Raw genomic sequence first — 7,779 nt, forward strand, 5'->3', positions numbered from 1 at the left:
CAGGAATAAATATGGGGTGGGAAGCAGCCAATATTTAAAGGGAAAAATAGCCCCCACGTGCCCTAGAATATAGATCATTTTACCAAATTGCAGGAACAGCTTCCAAAATGTGTTCCTAATCTAAGAAACATGTATATGCATGCACACAATTACATAATAAATTTCTGGCATCATCAGGCATGAGTTGACCTGGCTAATCCCTCCTTGGTCCATAAATATAACTTAGCATCTAAGAGATTTCAGTGATACTCAGTTTTATGGTGCATAGGAGGTTGAATAATGAATATGCCTTGTTTTGCTTTTAAACTAATATGATTATTTTGACTCTGGTGCAGAAAATGCGCAAAAATCCCCAGCCCTTTAAGCCTGTTTTGATGATATTTTTCTCAGACTGCTTTTGTGAAGTTTTTTTGTAATCAACCTCTGAGTGTGGCTGAACATACACACACACACACACACACACATACATATAAAACTCTCCTTTTTAAGGAACCATCGACAATGAAAGTAGTAACTGGCATGTCAAAATAGTAACTGGAATGTCCAGTGCATCAGAGAAAATCCATCCTACATTGTTTGTTTAGTTTATCTTTTGCAGTGCTGATGCATCGATGACGATTGTGCGAAGTGCTGTTTTAAATCTATCTCTCAGTATACCAGACATCCAAAACAAATCTCCACTTGGAGAGAATAACTGATTATCATGTGCTTGGTTGTTGTGCATCCTGAACTGTCTCACAGATAGTTCATGGTTACTGTTTGAACCTAGGCTTCCCTCTGTCTTTGGAAGGGCCTTCTCTCCTCCCCTCCCCAAACACTAACACATCTTAGAATTCTAATGACAAGGCAGTGGTCTCCTTCCCTTTTAGATGGGAGCGGAACAATGTCTGATATGCTGTTACTGTATCTATCTTAGCCCTGAATACCATGCTTAGCACATAGTGCTTGATAAAAACCATTAAAAATGTAGCTTGTCCTGAAGTGGTTTCTGAAGGCTTTGATTTTGGGTACTATAATATCAAGAAACTCTACAAAGTAGGAAAGGATTATTCAGATTTGAAGTAGATATTGTATATATATGTTGCCTTGAGAAGAAAAGGGATTCTTAAAGAATCCATTTTCTAGGAAAACTCCAGTAAGACCAAGAAGAGCCAACCCCAAAGTTATGAGCTTTGTCAAAGGAAGGGTAAACTGGTTACAGAAAACAATTGAAAAAATGGGCTTTGGGAGAATAAAGAAAACCTCGCAGGTTTCCAAGATTACATATGGACAAGCCAGTTCCCTCAAACTTTTCATTTTAAAAAATAGCATAAAATTTTAATACATTCTCCTCTAACTATAGTCCCTTCAAAACTCGTCAGGCAGGGGAAGGTTTCTCTTGTGTCCCTGAATGCCCTATAGAATCTCTTGCTTCATTGCGGCACTGCTCCTGACAGATCTTCCCAAAAGAATGACCCCGGGGACTGTTTCAGGCAGCTGATATATGTGTAAGAGTTCCCAGGGGTTGTCCGGTGCCAGAAGACATGAAAGAAAGTCAGGGCTAAGTGTCTCCGGGAAGGAATGGCCCCTGGAATTCAGCCAGTCTGTTTTTCCTCCAAATAAACAGAAATGCTAAACAGTTGGAAAAGAATCCAACTATTGTAATGAATATAATGTGTGGCCTCTCCAGTCCATATTCAGGTTCTCCCACCTCCAGCTGTCAGAGAAAACTGCTTTGCATCAGTGGATCCTTTAGAGCATTAGCCTTGCGGGCAGGGAATGCGTCTGTTATATTGTTGCATTGTACGCTCCCAACCGCTTAGTATAGTGCTCTGCACACGGTAAGTGCTCAGTAAATATGACTGATTGATTTTATTTAATATAAATATGAGAAGCAAAACCCTATTTTTTAATCTTCGAATTAGTTCCAAGTCAAGTTTGGAGTGTCCCACTTTTCTTGTTCCGGATAATCACCCCATCTTGATCTCAAGGAGAAAGTATGTGATTTGCACCCCAAGAAATACATACTTAAACATCTTTATGACAGAGTGGAACAACGAAGTAAGAACCGCGTTTGACTCCTTTAGACGAAAATGTAAGCACTTGACATTCGCCCCGACTTCAATCCCACAACACTCATATACGTACATATTTGTAACTTATTATAATGTCTGTCTCCCCCTCTAGATTGCAAGCTCCTCTGTGGGCAGGGAATACGTCTATCCACTCTGATAAAGTGTACATTTCCCAGGGTTTAGCCCAGTGTTCTGTACCTAAATTGCTCATTAAATACGATCGATTGATTTTAGCTCGGTTCTGGGGCAAGAGGGTTTTGCATTATGTCGTTGTATGCCTGCCTGACTGGAGACTGTACTTATACTCTTTCTGTGGACTTGCCATTTTGTGCTGATATAAATCTTGATTTCCTTGAATTTCTGGCTCGTGCATACCTAGGATAGCGGTTGCCCTCCACTCCCAGATCATTAACTCAGCATATAGGTAATCGATCCTAATGATTGGATAAATGTCCAACTTGGCTGCTTTATTTATAATCAATTTGTAATCACCACATAACCTTTTGCTCTTCTCAGATCTTGGCGGGAGGAATGACGTGCTCAGCAGGAGGAATTCAGTTGAGAAATTAGGTAAAACATTCCGGTAGCAAGCATTGGCCCAGACGGAGAGATGTTGTAAAATCTCTTTCACTGGAGAGTTTTCAGAATAGTAAGAGTATTTATTGAGCGCTTACTGTGTGCAGAACACTGTGTTAAGAAGCAGCACGAGAAGCAGCATAGCCTAGTATAAAAAACACACGGGACTGGGAGTCAGAGGATCTGGCTTCTAATCTCAGCTCGGCCACTTGTCTGCTACGGGACTTGGGCAAGTCTCTTCAATTCTCTGTGCCTCAGTTATCTCATCTGTTACGACTGTCAGCCCCGTGTGGGACATGGACCGTTTCCAACTTGATTATATTGTAGTCACCCCAGCAGTGTTAGTTCAGTGTCTGGCACATAATAATGTTGGTATTTGTTAAGCGCTTACTATGTGCAGGGCACTGTTCTAAGCGCTGGGGTAGATACAGGGTAATCAGGTCGTCCCACGTGAGTCTCACAGTTAATCCCCATTTGACGGGTGAGGGAACTGAGGCACAGAGAAGTTAAGTGCCTTGCCCACAGTCACACAGCTGACAAGTGGCAGAGCCGGGAGCCGAACCCATGACCTCTGACTCCGAAGCCCGGGCTCTTTCCACTGAGCCACGCTGCAGTAAGCACTTAACAGATACCATTAAAAACTAAGTTCTAAGAGGCAATGGTAAACCACTTCCGTATTTTTACCAAGAAAACTCAATGGATCCACTACCGGAATGATGGCAGATGGAGGTGGGGCGTTCTGGGAGAGATGCGTCCCTGGCGTCGCTATGGGTCGGTGATGACTTGACAGCGCAAGACAAGAGGGAATTAGACTTGGACCTTGTCCCTTGAAGGGTACACAGTCTAAGAGCTGAGCAGATAACCATCCGTTGGAGTGTTTGAGGGCCCATGTAGTCCAGTTAGAAGGTGGGGGAATGGACCAGGTGAACTCTGGAGTCCCAGAGTCTATGAAGATGTGGTCTGTGAACGCACGCCTCATCGTTTACTTCGTCCTTTGGGGACACTTGATTTCTCGTCCACTGTGGCAACGTGCTGTTGGCTCTCTGCTCTCCTGCTTGGGTTCAATATCCTGGATCCTCTCCACCTCCTCAGTGCAGTCATTCTCGGGCCTTTTTCCAGTCAGACTAGTTCATCGTTGACCCTTTGGGCTATGTTTGATAGCTGACGGGAAATCCTGAATACTTGAGAACTCTGGCTGAGGCTAAGAAAAATGAACATACTGTAATATATTTCTGTGAATCCTGCCTCGTCTACCTCCTCCCATCCATCTTGGACATCTGGGATAGGGCTTCTAGAATGAGGGACAAGAGGTAGGGGACAAGACCAAGTGTGGCTAAGGTGAGGTTGGAGTTAAATATTGGCCTTCCAAAAAAGAGGAGGCTAGTTCCAGGTTACTGGTCGTTTTCTGCCAAGATACGTCAGTTCTCATCTGTGCCGGGCAACTGTTAGTTCCCTGGTTCCTTGCTGATTCTGGGAGTCATTAGCAATTGATCCCCGGAGTTTAAATCCCTCAACGTTTAGTGGTTTTGCAAATAACCCTCCGTCAGGATTCACAACTCTCACATTTCCAGAAGAAAAGAGCTGTTCGTGGTCTGAGCTCCCTCACTACTCTGTGCTAGTGGGGAAGTTCTTTTCTCTGTCTAACCCTCTGAGGTCCCTGGCTTTTAGGCTTCTTCATGGCTGTGCCGGGATTCTGGTCTCAGGAGATCTGCTTAGCCAAGATTCTTGCTGTGACGTTAGCGGGAATGGAAATAAAAAAAAAACACATTGGTGAGATTTGCTGAAATGTAAAGTACTTTTTCCCTTTTCACTTCTAGCCGTTTGGATTTTCACCATGAGTACACTTAATAATGATGTTGGTATTTGTTAAGCGCTTGCTATGTGCCGAGCACCGTTCTAAGCGCCGGGGTAGATACAGGGTAATCAGGTTGTCCCACGTGAGGCTCACGGTTAATCCCCATTTTACAGATGAGGTAACTGAGGCAGTTAAGTGACTTGCCCACAGTCACACAGCTGACAAGTGGCGAACCCATGACCTCTGATTCCGAAGCCCAGGCCTCTTGCCACTGAGCCACGCTGCTTCTCTACTACTCTACTCTTCAGTGTGGCCTAGTGGAAAGACCAGAGAACCGGGAGCCAAGAGATCTGGGTTCTAATCCCAGCTCTGCCACCTGCCTGTTGTTCGGCCTTAGGCAAGTCGCTTGTATTAATTTCTGACTCCCTCTCTAGACTGTAAACTTGTCGTGGGCAGGGAATGTGTCTGTTCATCATTATAGGCTGTGAGCCCGTTGTTGGTAGGGATTGTCTCTATTTGTTGCTGAATCGTACTTCCCAAGAGCTCACTACAGTGCTCCGCACACAGTAAGCGTTCAATAAATACGACCAACTGACTGATCTGTAAATGGGAGGTAGCATTCCAGCTCTTCCTCCCCCTTAGACTGTGAACCCCACGTAGGACAAGGATTGTGTCCGCTATGTTTACCTGGTATCTTTCCCAGTGCTCTATAGAGTGTTCAGCACATTGCAAATCCTTAATAAATGCCATCGTTATTACTATCATAATCATCAGCATTATAATTATTAGTACTTAAAGCAGAAACTAGGGGAAGGGACAGAAGGCTCTAGCAATCATCTCTGAAGCTCCTGAGGGTGTGTGAGCCCTCTGAACACTGAGCTCCGTTTGCTCTGCTGAAAGTTTTCTCTCGGTGGGTAATTTAGTCAAGTGAGGCCCGAGTTGAATGTATTCATGAGTATGCCAGAGAACTCAAGCTAACACTCGAAGCATCTGAAGAGACAATTTGGGGATTGAAAGGGCCGAGTATAGATTTAAGTATATCAAAGACTGTGCATATTGGGTTATCTGTCTCCCTCAGTGATAAATCCAGCCCTACATATGGTGAGGGGCTAAAATTTGGATTCCCTTCCTCACCGTAAGTTTTCCCCTTACCCTACATAACTCTGAATATTTTTCCCTGTTATCTGATTGAGGGCAATTTGTATAAAACTGCTGTTTAGTCACTCTTTGGCAGAATTGTTTTTAGAGAGTGTTTCACCAGGGCTTTTAAATATTTACACCGTCTGATCAATATTTTATAGCTGGCATTCATGACCCTAGAATCATAAATTATTGACAGGGTCATTCAAGATTTGCAACCATAATGTATAAAGATTAAGGGCAGTAATCTAAGTTTCTCCAGAACTCCGGGATTGGAAGTTCCCTTCAACATGAAATCAGGCTCTTCTCCAAAAGCAGTAAAGATCTAAGAGTGAATGAGACTTAACCCCATCGACTCGACTCTGGCACCTTGCTTTTTTTTTTTAAGACACACCACTGGATTAAGAAAAATCAGGACAATTGTTGATTTAGCTGAATTTCAATTCCATGAGGCTGCCCTCCTCTAAATAATAATAGTAATAATAATGAGGGTATTTGTAAAGTGCTCGTCACGTGCTAAGCACTGGAGTAGGTACAAAATAATCAGTTTGGATACGGCCCTTTCAGCCTCCCTTCCCTATTAATAATAACAATAATAATGTCGGTATTTGTTAAGCGCTTACTATGTGCAGAGCACTGCTCTAAGCGCCGGGGTAATTACAGGGTAATCAGATTGTCCCATGTGAGGCTCACAATCTTCATCCCCATTTTACAGGTGAGGAAACTGAGGCTCAGAGAAGTGAGGTGACTTGCCCACAGTCACCCAGCTGACAAGTGGCAGATCCGGGATTCGAACCCGTGACCTCTGACTCCCAAGCCCGGGCTCTTTCCACTGAGCCACGTCCTCCGACACTGGAAATCTAAGCATCCAAAACTGGCCCAGGAATAATCTAATTCTACTCAGAATAGTCAAAGAACATTGACTTCCAAGTCTTAGCCTGGCTGTGAGATGGGGAAGGGATGAAACCTGTCTCAGATCAGGGGCCCTGTCTAAGTCTCACCTGTGTGTGTTTTCCCAGGGCTTTATAAAGAGTAGGCTCTTAATTAATACTGTTGCCTCTCAAGGTGACAGTCCTGGAGACCAGATGCTGAAAAACGTCTTCACGATGGCAAGATTGGGGGATTCTTTAGGAAAATATCCTTCTGTTTCCCGTAGCCTCAGGCTTTGTTCTCTGCCTGCTGATAATCTTGAGCTTTTTCCACCTCACTCCCTATAGGAAATTAAGGAAGGACACTAAAGGATATTAGAAGGACTTAAAAGCCTAGATTACCCACATCATGATTCAAAGGACGAGGAGCTAGCTTTCACATGGACTAGATGATCCCTTAAAAGCCTGAAAACGTCAGTGCTCCTCCCTAATTCGGAACAGGGCGCGAGCTGGGCTCCGCAGACACTATTCTCCCTCTAGGGCATCCGTGCCTTTCCTTTCTGGCCTCTGCTAACTGGGTTTGAAGAGCTCCTGCGATCGGCGTCACCCTTTGCGAGTGCATAGCCAAGTGGCGTTCCTCGGGTACTCCCCAGCAATTCCCGGTGCATTTCGAACAGCGTACACTGAGCAAGAGTTGTTGCTGTACATTTTGGACAGGGGCTCGCTGCTGATGCCATATGTTAAAGCCATTTCTGCAGCAGGAAAATCTATCCTCCATTCTACATCTGCCTGGCCAGATGTTGAGACTGGTCACTGAGCAAAATGCAAAATGTATATGGCTCCCTAGGGTATTAAAGTAGATGAAGATTGAATAGTTTCTCTTCAACTCCAAAGGCTACGTGTTATAAAAGGTCTTGTGAGTAGCAGAAAAATCCGGGTGTTGAATAATTTGGCTCCTAAATTACCTAATCACGGGCAGGGCTTAGGGTTTGATTATCCTGTACCTGCCTCAGCAATTCATACAGTACTTAGCATATAGTGAACACTTAACAAATACTGCAGTTCTTGTTATCACTTTCTCCATTTGCAAAATGTGGATTTTAGTACCTGCCACCTGCCTCTTTCATAGGGTAGGTAACCTCCAAAATTGACAGTTAGGAAGCATTACCATGGCAGTTGACTGATAGATGGTTGTAATTTAGCAGTGCCCTTTCTTTACCCATGAGGCGGAGCCCAACAGATTGCAAAATTTGCAAAATAACACTTGCAAAATAACCACAAGAGTTTCCTAAAGCTAGATAATGTGGCTTTCTGGACTTATCATTTACCAGGAAGTCTCCTGGGA

Source organism: Ornithorhynchus anatinus, chromosome X3 (assembly GCF_004115215.2).
Source record: "Ornithorhynchus anatinus isolate Pmale09 chromosome X3, mOrnAna1.pri.v4, whole genome shotgun sequence".
NCBI lineage: Eukaryota > Metazoa > Chordata > Mammalia > Monotremata > Ornithorhynchidae > Ornithorhynchus > Ornithorhynchus anatinus.